The 13,044-nt window shown below is 35.8% G+C and overlaps 1 protein-coding gene and 2 pseudogenes across 3 annotated transcripts in view; all 3 read right to left on the bottom strand.

Annotated features, from left to right (window-relative positions):
* LOC123590229 (olfactory receptor 6C1-like) overlaps nucleotides 1-13,044 on the bottom strand; it is a 144,939-nt gene that overhangs the window by 13,433 nt on the left and 118,462 nt on the right. The window lies entirely within an intron of this gene.
* LOC123591842 lies at nucleotides 3,202-6,134 on the bottom strand (annotated as a pseudogene).
* LOC123590235 lies at nucleotides 6,326-7,777 on the bottom strand (annotated as a pseudogene).

Genomic DNA, 13,044 nt, shown 5'->3' with positions numbered 1-13,044 from the left:
AGTGACTTCCTGTCTTTCACTAAGAATGAATACATTGTTATAATAGAAAATATATGCTATCTTGTTTTTTATACTTTTTGGTATATACAAATTGCAAAGTATAACCCCACTACATTCCATTTAATTTGATTAAAAATTGACCTAAGTAATGAACCAATGATTAGGTCTGAGAGACTTTCACTGCCTTCTAATATGCCTGACAACTCTGCTTTTCCTAAAGGTTCACAAACAGTCAGAATGGCTAGAATGGTAAAAGATAAGCAAATCTGATCATTGTCCTCTAGGAAAACCAGCATTTCTGATAGACTTCCCTTTGCCATTGAACAAGTATATTTTCTGTTATCAACATTTTGTTTTATCGTTGCCATTTTTTCCCAGGAGGAATATACTTATTTAAGTGTAGACAGTAAGAAAGGACCAAATATACAAATGAGAAAAAAATATCAGAGTGTGTTTTAACTCTTTGACATGGTTTCTACACAGATTTAACTAGTACAACTACTTACTATTGTATCTATTCTCTCTGCCACTGACTCAAGGGGAATAATTCAGTGAATCAAAATTGTCAGAACAGGAGTGTACATAAACTACTAACATATAAAATACTGACATGAAAAGAAATCCTGTGGGATAGTGTCCAATGAGAAATGAAAAGAAAAATCCCAAAACAAGCAAACAATCACACTTGGTGTGACATTGTTTTTCACACAGATTAGCAACCAAATGTCTTAATTTCTAATGTAGATCTCTACTGAATGCATCTCTACACCGTGCCATTTATTTTTAAACTGGTAATCTACCACATTGTGCTAAATCCATTCTTTGACTCCATTATTATTTTTTTTTTTCAACGTTTATTTATTTTTGGGACAGAGAGAGACAGAGCATGAACGGGGGAGGGGCAGAGAGAGAGGGAGACACAGAATCGGAAACAGGCTCCAGGCTCTGAGCCATCAGCCCAGAGCCTGACGCGGGGCTCGAACTCACGGACCGCGAGATCGTGACCTGGCTGAAGTCGGACGCTTAACCGACTGCGCCACCCAGGCGCCCCCGACTCCATTATTTTTAATCTGCCTCCTGGAAGAATTTTTGGTATCATAATACCTCTTATACATAATACATAAGACTCTTTTTCCTGCTCACTGTATTGCTCACCAGTAATGGCGGTTGAAGTTTCCTGTTTTGATTGATTGAAGTTCTCATTTATATGCCAAGTAGAGTATTAAGAGTTAGCACCTTCCCTGACTAGACTATAATCATATAATTAGAACTCTATAATAGTAATATAATTATGCACAAAGGAGATCATGTGTTAAAAGCACCAGTAAAATTGTGCTTATGGTAAAAGCGATGCCAAATTTGCAGTTCCTTGAAGAGTTTCAAAGATGTGTAAAAGAGAGCAAACACAAGTTTTTCTTTGTTTTGTTGTTTTTATTTTCAAATTAGGCTATTATATTGGCTGTTATAGCTCAAGATCTTAGGCAAGTCACTCAAAACTTAGAAGCATCAATTTACACATTGGTAAAGAGGGATAACTATGCCTAATTTGTTATATAGCTGTGAAGATTAATTATGATATGGTGTAGAACATACCTGGCTTATATATGACACAGAATATATGCTTTGTATAGAAGAGGTATTGTTTATGAAATTCCTATCAAACTTTTATGTAGCATAAGAGGCAGTGGCTGCCTAAATATTTGTGTTACATTTTTTTTAGAAACAGTAATGCAGAAAATAAGAAGAGTTCATAAAATAACACATAACCCATGACTTCAGCATATACAGAAAACAGGGTACACAGGGCCTTCAGATAATTTGAAAGTAGTAAAATATACACCCAGTTTTATTAACTGAATGGGAAGAATTGGACAGACGCTACAGGTAGTATGAAAAAACAATGGTGCTGTAGATATTTATTTCATGATTCATGTAACTTTTAAAAGGAAAAATATTTTTATATCAAGAGAAAGAGATATTTAAAATCAGTTGATTAAAACAGTGTTACTTCAAGTCATTAAAGTAGAAAACATTTTTTATTGAAATGTGGCTAACACACAATGTTATATTAGTTTCAGTTATACAACATAACATTTCAGTCTATACATTATGATGTGCTCACCACAGTGTAGCTGCCACCTACAGAGCTATTAAAATAGTGTTGACTATACTCCTTATGCTGTAACTTCTGTTTCTGTGACTTATTCCACAATTGACAGTCTGTACATCCCACTCTCCTTCGCACATTTTACCTATCCTTCAATCCTCTCCTCTGGCAACCATCAGTTTGTTCTCTATGGATCTGTAACTGCTTTATTTGTTTGTTCATTGCTTTATTTTGTTTTCGAGATTCCACATAGAAGTGAAATCATATGGTATTTGCCTTTCTCTGTCTGATTTTTTACATTTAGCAAAATACCCTCTACGTCCATCCATGTTGTTGCAAAACATCCTTTTGTATGGCTGAGCAATATTCCATTGTGGATATATCACATCTTCTTTATCCTTCCATCTATCAATGTACACTTGCGTTGCCTCCATATCTTGGCTATTGTGAATAATGTGGCAAAAAACACAGGGATTTCATATTTTTTTTTGGAATTAGTGTTTTTGATAAAACATTTTGATTAATAAGAATAGTCATTAAAATGAGTTATGTTTCATAACTACTGGTTTTATATTCACAATCATAAATCACAATCATAAATCACTGACATGGAACCTACAGATAGTTAAAATTTTTTTTAATGTTTATTTGTTTTTTGAGAGAGAGAGAAATAGAGCATGAGTGGGGGAGGGGAAGAGAGAGAGTGGGAGACACAGAATCCGAAGTGGGCTCCATGTTCTGAGCTGTCAGCACAAGCCCAGTGTGAGACTTGAACTCACAAGCTGTGAGATCATGACCTGAGCCGAAGTTGGATGCTTAACGAACTGAGCTACCCAGGCACCCTTACAGATAGTTTTAAAGGAAGACACAACCCATCCACATCTATGTTATGAACAATGCTTAACAAATGAGCTCAGCATTTCCTGTAGCTGTGACATAGATATAGGAAGATAGTACAAATTAGTTTAAAATTTCATTTTCCTTTATCAAATCTTTATGATAACATTCATTCATGCTACCCCAAATTTGGATTTGCTTGTATGAAACATACCTTAAGGACCAAATATTTGAAGGTTTGTATATTTTCTGGCCCCTTAGGGTGTAAAGGGGTTCAGCCTGAGGGAAACAGAATTATTAAGAATAGCTACTGCCTTTGTCAATGATACTTTTTATTTTTGCAGATGAATTAGCATATATGTAAATAGAAATGGCATTCATGTAAGTAGAACAAGCAGAAAAAACTTTTTTCTCTGACTAGCAGATATGATATATATGTAGGACAAAATCACAAATGCCAAAGTGAATAGTAAAGTAATGAAAGCAAAGTGGAAACCAATTACTGCTAGGAGCTATGTATCTAAATAAGACAGTTGTAAAAGGGAAAGATAGCCACATGTAAAATGATCAGTGACAATGGAAACACAGTTATCCAGCTGGAGGAGAAGTATACGGGGTGGGAAAATGGTCAAAAACATACCTGGCCATGCACATAGCATAAACAGGGTACAGAGTTTCCTGCTCATAATGGTTGTATAATGAAGGGGCTTGCAAATGACAGCATAGTAGCCAAAGGACATGGAAATTCAAATTGAAATTCCCATGAACACAAAGAAAAATAGTTGGGCTGCACAGCTGTTATAGGAAATGATATTATCCTGGTGATAATTGTCTCCAGATATCTAGGAATACATACAGTGTAAATGAGATTTCTAAGAGAGGTTCCAGCTTAGAAATATATAGGTATTTCTTTCTCTTTCATTTTTATTTCATTTAAAGATATGTGACAACATTGATGAATCTGGAAGACGTTAGTTTAGATGAAATGTCAGTCACAAAAGAACAAAAAATGGATAAATCCACTTTTATGAGGTATTAAAATTAGTCTCACTCATAGAAATGGAGAATAGATGGTGGCTGCCTTGGGACAGGTTGGGGTGGGCAATGGGGAATTGATGATAGCTGCTATATGTGGGGAATAAGCTTAGGAATTCTCTGAGCCTGCACTGATGGGTTAGCAAGGCATAAAGAATTAGAAAGCCATAGGATGAACACACCCAAGTTTGGGTAAACAAGATTAGGTAAATAAGATTAGGTAAATGGGGCAAAGGCCCCCAGTTTAGGACAAAGATATGGGACAATAGCAGAAAGATGGTTTCACAGGAAGGAAGGAAGGACCAAATTAGATAAACAGGCAAATAGGGCTATAGACCACAGCAGTGCAGAGTTGCCCAGAGTGGAGCTGATTAGCAAAAGAAAGCGCCTTGTTGAACCTGAGGTAGCATGCTCTGTCTTTCCAGTTTAGGTAAACAGAGGTGGGTCCTCATGTTTGCTGTAAACAACCTTCCACCCAGCACCAGAATCTTGTTTTGTATTGACCCAAATCCCTAACACCGCATATCTCCAAAACCCCCTTTTCCCCATGCCCATGACTTAATGTTCATGGTTTCATTGTCTCTCTATGCACATCATTCACTCTTGTAAGCCTTCTGATCCTAATAAAAATGGAGCAAGGACCCTTACTCAGGGCTCTTGTCTCCTCCCGGACATTAGCTTCTCTCCCATTTTCAATCCTGTGTCCCGCTGTCTTGCTAGACAAGAGAGAACTCCAGACCCAAAGTCTACGACACTACAAAGTTCAGTTCTGTAAAAGGAGCAAGTTCTGAAGATGTTGAAGATGAATATTATTGAAGAATATTGTTTGCCATAGTACATTTTTACCTACAGTTAACAATACTATATTGTGGCCTTAAAATATAAGTGGGTAGATCTCATATTAAATGTTCTCATCACTTTATAAATATCATTTGCACTGATTTTCAACTGTAGCAGTTAGATATAGAGACCAATATTAATAACAATCCCTACTTTTTCCTGGTAGCTAATTATTCTCTATGACAGGTTCATTTCCATCCCTATAGTGCATTATATATACCAGATGTATTGGACACTGGCCTTATCAATGGGGAAGTATATGTTAAGAGACTATAGAACCCTGTTTGCCAGCTATTTGTCTTATTTAACACACAAATTATACTTCAGAGAAGGTGAAATTGAGAAACCATTTATAAGTTTTCTCCTACATTTTGAATCTCCTTCAGTTTTCTATTATTTATTTTGTTTTTTGTTCTCTAACAACTCCTGTATTTGTCAATTGAATAAATTGCATAGAGATCATTAGGAATGTTGCACCACTAATTAGGATTATATTATATTTTTTATTACTAAAAACTAATTTATATAATTTAGAATACTTTTTTTGTACCCATAATTCTTATTTTACTCTCTCTCTGTCTCTCTTGCTCTCTCTTTCTGTCTCACACACACATCTCTACATCTTTCTAAAATACTTTAGTCATTTAATACCTTAAGTAGAATGAGTGGAAGAGTATTTTAACAGGTGAAATTCTAGTTTTATAGATTTTTTTTTGCTCTGCTATAAATTTATATAATACAAATATAAATTTATATAAATATAAAATTTTTCTCTGCTATAAAGCTTTTACAAAGTTTCTACAAAACCTAAAAGATTTTGTCTAGGCATTAAATAATTCAGACACATGTCTTGTTTCAAACGTGTCCAAAAGTAGAGAAAGAAGTGTAATTAATATTTCAGCATAGTTAGAAAGTGGAGCTTACATTCTATGAAATTAGAGAAAATAAACTGATCCTACATATCTAAAACAGCTATTACTTCATAATTTTCTACAGTATGTGCAAATGTATGCTTACTATATATAGTATATATAGTATACTATGCTATATATATTTTATGTATGTATGCATACATGTTTGTATATATGTATCTACCTATATATCTACCTATATCTACTGAGTAATTATGGAATTTGTAAATATGGAGATCTATTTGGCAACATGAATACAAAAGTATATATTATTAGAGATTGCTTTTTTTTAACCAATAGATAATTTGTACGGACATACCTATTAAGTGTGCAATGTTTCTTGTTTTTTAAATGTGTTTTTTAAATGAAAACTTTCACATTTTTTTCTGTAAATCATACGGCATTTGAAGAATTTTTTTTCCTAGAAAAATGACAAGATGGTGAGGGAATTCCTGTCAATGAAAATCATATAATTATATTTTCTGTATAGATTAAATAAAATATATCAATATTTACAGAGCCTCTCCATTCCTGGTGATAATTGTTTTCCTAAACAAAACTCAAACTATGATACTGTATAAAACAATAGTTGCTCAAGAAGTTGCAACTAACAATGTGTTCAGAAGACTGGGAACTAGAAAGACATATGAAGTTATTATAATTGAATGGGAAATATATTAAAGGTGCTTCTAAATTGTTAGAAACAAACAAAGAATGAATAAGGAAACAGGAAGGCCATTGTGACTTGAAGAATTCCTTGAATTTCCTGTTTGTATATTTTAAATTGCCATGTGGTATGTGGCTAATTCATGACACCACAGCCTTTCGTTATCTGGAGAAAAATACAATCTTCCTTGCCCTGTCCATGAAGGCTCGCCTGACTTGCTGATTCCTTAGGCTGTAAATAAAGGGGTTCAGCATGGGGGCCACTGAGGTGTTTAGCACAGCAACTGCCTTGCTCAGAGACACTGTGTCTTTTGCTGATGGATTAATGTACATGAAAATGCAGCTGCCATAGGAGATGGAGATGACAATCATATGGGATGAACATGTGGAAAAGGCCTTTTTCCTCTGACTAGTAGAAGGAATTCTTAAAATTGTTCTGATGATATATGTGTAAGACAGAAATATCAAGGCCAAAGTGAACATTAAAGTGAACACAGCACAGGAAAACCCCAGCGCCTCTAAGAATTTTGTGTCTGAACAGGAAAGTTGCAGCAGGGGAAAATAATCACAGGTAAAATGGTCAATAACATTAGACCTACAGTAATTAAGGTTTAGGAGCAACATGAGTGCGGGGAATATGATTAAGAATGACGTTAGCCACGAAGAGAAGACAAGGAGTATGCAGACTCTGTGATTCATGATGGTCATGTAATGCAGAGGTTTGCAGATGGCAATGTAACGGTCATAGGACATGGCGGCCAGAAGGTAAAATTCAGTGACTCCCAAGAGAATGAAAAAAAAAAAACTGAGTCATACAATCATTAAAGGAAATGGTTTTATCTCCAGTCATCATGGTGCCCAGGAACTTGGGTATGCTGACAGTTGTGAATGAAACCTCTAATAAGGAGAAGTTTCTGAGGAAGAAATACATGGGGGTCTGGAGGTGGGAATCCAGCAGGGTAAGGGTGATAATGGTCAGGTTGCCAGTGATGCTGAGCATGTAGGTGATGAGCAGAGAGACAAAGATCACCACCTGAAGCTGTGGGTCATCTGACAATCCCAGGAGGATAAACTCTGTTATTTCTGTGTGGTTTCTCATTCCTCGGTTGCTTATTTGTTGTCCTCCAGCCAGATCTCTAGGAGAAAGCCCAAGGAACAAATTTTGAACGTAGATTAACAGAAGTTTAAGTGTGGAGCCAGAGTTTTGCTGAAATAGTATGTCATTTCACGCACAGGGGAAAGTTTAAGAGTCTTTGATTTATTTTTCGCAGCACACTAAACATCTGTGCTGAAAACTCCCGTGAGCTCCTCCACTACATTGTGCTTGTCTGAAAGTTAGCACAGATTCTTACCCTCAAAGCCATTGCAACCCAATCCAGTGCCTAGAAGAGTCATAGAAGGCTTAAAATAAACACATGTCTCATTCATTAATTAAGTGATGTTGAGTTTGTTGTTGAATCAAACACACCCATGAGGTGAAGTTCTCTATTGTATTTCAAATTCCAGGCTGCAGATCACACAGGCTGGGTCTTAGTTTTGCAAAAGCGTTTTTGTTTTTTTTTTTGTTTGTTTTTTTTGTTTTTTTTTTTGTTTTTTTAGTTTATCTACTTTTCAAGATGTATGTATCTACTAGGCCTAAATTCCCTATATCAAGTAAATATATAACAAAGATATGTAAAAGAAACCCCAATTTTTTGGATATACAATTTAGTTTTTTAAAAGTTTTTAGTGTTTATTTATTTATTTTGTGTGAGAGAGAGACAGCACAAGTGGAAGGGGCAGAGAGAGAGTGAGAGAAAATCCCCAGCAGGCTCCACACTGCCAGCAAGGAGGTCTATACGGGGCTCAGACCCATGAAGCCATAGATCATGACCTGAACCAAAACCAAAAATTGGATGCATAACCCACTCAGGTGCCCCTGAATATGCAATTTAAAAAAGAAAACTTCATGGGGCGCCTGGGTGGCGCAGTCGGTTAAGCGTCCGACTTCAGCCAGGTCACGATCTCGCGATCCGTGAGTTCGAGCCCCGCGTTGGGCTCTGGGCTGATGGCTCAGAGCCTGGAGCCTGCTTCTGATTCTGTGTCTCCCTCTTTCTCTGCCCCTCCCCCGTTCATGCTCTGTCTCTCTCTGTCCCAAAAATAAATAAACGTTGAAAAAAAAAAAGATTAAAAAAAAAATAAAGAAAAATAAAAAAGAAAACTTCATAAAACATTATTTTAAAGTTACTTTCATTAAATTTCTTTAGAATTCATTCCTTCAATTAACTTATTCCTGTTCAGTAACATCAGTCTTCCTTCATCAGGGGTTGCTTTTTTGAAAGTGCTAGTTTTTCATAACACCTAGAAATCCCCAAATGCATTCTCATCAAATAGACAATATTTGGTTTCAATCTCAAGATTCAAATTTCTGCTCTATTTAGCTGGCATTGGAGAGCCAGCTTTTAAAAATCTATTATTGCTATTCCATAGTTAATAATGTATCAGTGCACTGTATTTTTACCCTTATTTAAAATTTTTGCATAGTCTTTTTTTTCTCCCATGTTTCCTTTCAATTTTAAGACTTTTCTGAAAAATAATACCATGATTGACTTTCATACTCTAGCTACTGATGAAAGCTTTGAGGGAATGTATGAAAGGCTATGAAGGAAGTTACAATAGGTAAGAAGGGTTCATGTGAACATCACTGAAAATGAGTACTGATACCCCAGTTTTGTAGGGTCAGAGAACATGCTTAAAGACACTGTAGGGAGAGATGATCAATATCACAGTCTTGGGGAAGGTATACTATACTATTTTTGTAAAGATGTTAATGAAAATTTAATGAATTGTATTAATTTACCAGCATCAACTAAGCCTGATGCATGTTATGCCTTCATTCATTCAGCAGCCTTTTGGGAGAAATAAACTTCAGTGTTTAACAAGGTGCATATGATTGCTCAAGTCTGAGACCATCCTAAGGATGTATTCATGCAGAGGATAAAGGATATCTCTAAGCATTTAACTCCTCTTTATTGTTTCTTTTTTTCCCCAATATATGAAATTTATTGTCAAATTGGTTTCCATACAACACCCAGTGCTCATCCCAAAAGGTGCCCTCCTCAATACCCATCACCCTTCCCCCCCCCCACCCCCCCATCAACCCTCAGTTTGTTCTCAGTTTTTAAGAGTCTCTTATGCTTTGGCTTTCTCCCACTCTAACCTCTTTTTTTCTTTTTCCTTCCCCTCCCCCATGGGTTTCTGTTAAGTTTCTCAGGATCCACATAAGAGTGAAAACATATGGTATCTGTCTTTCTCTGTATGGCTTATTTCACTTACCATCACACTCTCCAGTTCCATCCACGTTGCTACAAAGGACCATATTTCATTCTTTCTCATTGCCACATAGTACTCCATTGTGTATATAAACCACAATTTCTTTATCCATTCATCAGTTGATGGACATTTAGGCTCTTTCCATAATTTGGCTATTGTTGAGAGTGCTGCTATAAACATTGGGGTACAAGTGCCTCTATGCATCAGTACTCCTGTATCCCTTGGGTAAATTTCTAACAGTGCTATTGCTGGGTCATAGGGTAGATCTAGTTTTAATTTTTTGAGGAAACTCCTCTTTATTGTTTCTGAAGGCAGATCCATATTTCCCCCCGGAAGAACACGGTTTAGTTTAACCTCTATAATCTCTTCCACCCTTTTAGTCAAAATCAAGAATCCCTTCAAGGACCCCTGAGACAGGCTCTTTGACATATTCAAAATGAAAGTTAACAATAATACTTCCTATTTGTTGAATAAGACGGCCACAAAGTACCTTCAAGGTTTCATTCTGAAAGCACCCCTAGTTAATGCCCTTTCAAATTTTTTACCATCAATTTAGTATTAACAATGACCCTTTAGATAAAGTAGAAACTGATAACTTCTTTGATGCCCAAGATGAGAAAGGGACTCTGTATTAAAGGATATGTGAAGAACCAAAAGGATGTTCCTTTAAGAGATTAAGAGCCTTAGACTGATTCCATTTTATTTGAGGTGCATTTTGTTGTTGTTCATAATGTCCTAGTTGCACTGGGTAGACATATCCCTTAGTAATACAATAACTTTGAGAGGCTAATTGTTTCAACTTTTTCTATGTTTACTAAATTCACTCTTCAGTTAAACCTTATTAGAGATCATTAGAGAAACTTCATGAATCATGGCTTCCAAGCATTGTGCTTTATGATCACATCACTCTTTTTTTTTTTTTTTTTTTTACTTTATGAGTAAACAGTTCTTCAGCATTTTGGCTGATACGTTAGAGGAAAGGAAACTTGTTTAATTCAGTGTTGTGGGTAGCATCTAGGTTGGCTTCATAATTACTCTAAATTTACTTTCAATGTTCAATCTTGCTGGGCTTTGGGCCATGGCACAAGTGTTCACTAAGAGCTTCTTTTGGTCTGAATAAAGCTAAGACTCCCCTGGAGAAACCAATGAGTGGCTGGAAGGATTGTACCTGTAGGAATTGTTGGCAAATACCAACTCCTAACCTCAAACTTCCAGTTCTTTATTTAGACAAAAATAAGCAAAGAGGAAGAGTACATAAAGTGATAATAAGATTATGATATCAAAACACTATTAATTTTTGGAGTGCCTGGGTGGCTCAGCTGGTTAAGCATCCAACTTTGGCTCAGGTTATGATCTCGTGGTTTGTGGGTTGGAGCCCTGTATTGGGCTGTGTGCTGACAGCTCAGAGCCTGGAGCCTATTTCAGATTCTGTGTGTGTGTCTCTCTCTGCCCCTTCCCCACTCACTCTCTCTCTTTCTTTCAAAAATAAATAAACATTTAAAAGACCCCACTTAATGTCTTATTCATGACAGTCTAGGGTAAATTACTATCACAGAAAGTATATGGGTTCTGCAATTAGAGAATGTGATTTGAAGATACAAATGGAAGTGTGACTTTGGCAGTTTCTTAAATTCCCTAAGCATCAGTTTTTTCTGTTTATCATGGAGTTAAAATTTCAAGGGCATCTTCAGAATGAATTTAATAATATATATGCAAGTGCTCTATAAACCATGTGGCACTTACTATGCTTTAAGAAGAACTGGTGTATTTATTTTCTTTTGGTTGGAATTGATTTCCAACTTTGGGCAGAATATTCATAGTTAACTGTAATTGACCAAAACCATTATTCCAATGAAATTCTAAGGACATTTATATTCTATCTCATATAGCCATTAGGACACACCTATGGAAGTTTTATCTTTATTCCCAATGAAGCATTAGGGTCAGTGTGTTTTTGTACCTTAGATATATTCGTATAGCTAACAAGTGTTTAATCAGAGAATACCTAAAATTAAAGTCTGTTCTCGTAAAGAAAGCACTACATAGTCTATATTAAATTAGAGACACAGGCATAGAGTGGTAATTTCTTGCTTTTTATTTAAGAAAAGGAATAAATTTATATAATAAAATATGCTAAGATCGCTTTAATTTATAAATATATCCAGTTGCAAAATACTACTCCAATATACCCTATTGAATCTGCTTAAACTTTGAGCTGATAAGTAATGAATCAATGATAAGGTTTGAGAGACTACCATTCCCTCCCCTATGTCCTACTTACCTTGATTTCATACAGTCTCACTGATATGCAGAGTGGCTGAAATATAAAAAATATTAGTGGTTTCCATTGTTGTAATCCAGGGAAATCAGTGTCCTGAACACAGTTCCTCTCACTGAACACATTTGCTCTCTACTGTTAATGTTTTTGACTTAAATTTTCCATTTTATCTAGAGGGAATAGATTTCTTTGAGTACAGAGGGTGAGAAAGGGGCAAATATATGAAAGAGAAAAATTTCAGAAGGTGTTTTAAAACTGTCTGGTACAGTTCCTACATGGGTTTTATGTAGCATAAGCTACTTAATGTTTTATCTATTCTCTGCCACTGGCTCAAGGGGAATAATTCAGTGAATCAAATTGCCAGGACAGGACTAGACACAAAACACTAAGGAATATAAAACATAACACATTTGTACAGAAATTTGAAAAGGAAGCTTGGGGGACAGTGTCCGGTGAGACAGAAAAAAATAACAACCTCGTAGTGTGATTTGTTTCTCTTGAGAAACGGAGACCAACAGATTATTTTCCAGACAGAGATTACTATAAAGTATCTTAATTCTTACATCAGCTCTCTACCAAATGCATCTCTCCTCCATGCCATTTTTAAAAACTGAGAACCTGCCACATTGTATTAAGTCATTCATTGGCTCCATTAACTTTAATGTGCCTTCCACAGAGAATTTTGGGACTATAATACTGATAGTACTTTATATTTTGTCCTTGTCACTCTGGTGGCACCAGCAATGGCAGTTGAAGCTTTTCTTCTTTTGATTGATCAGTGTTCCAAAGTATATGCCAACGACAATATTAGAGATGAGTACCTTCCCTGACCACACTATAATCATATGATCGTGGCCAAATGAGATAATGTGAGTGCGAAACACCAATAAAATTGTGCAGGTCCTTAGTAAAAGCTATGCAAAATATGCAGGTCTCTAGATTTGAAAAATGTACACAATAGAGCAAACACAAGTTTTTGTCATTTTGTTTCATTTTTCAAATCAGGTTATCACATTGACTGTGATAGCTCAACACCTTGGGCAAGTTCCTCAAGCTTA

Source organism: Leopardus geoffroyi, chromosome B4 (assembly GCF_018350155.1).
Source record: "Leopardus geoffroyi isolate Oge1 chromosome B4, O.geoffroyi_Oge1_pat1.0, whole genome shotgun sequence".
NCBI lineage: Eukaryota > Metazoa > Chordata > Mammalia > Carnivora > Felidae > Leopardus > Leopardus geoffroyi.
The sequence above is the reverse complement of the archived record's forward strand: the minus strand, read 5'-3'. Positions and strand labels throughout refer to the sequence as shown.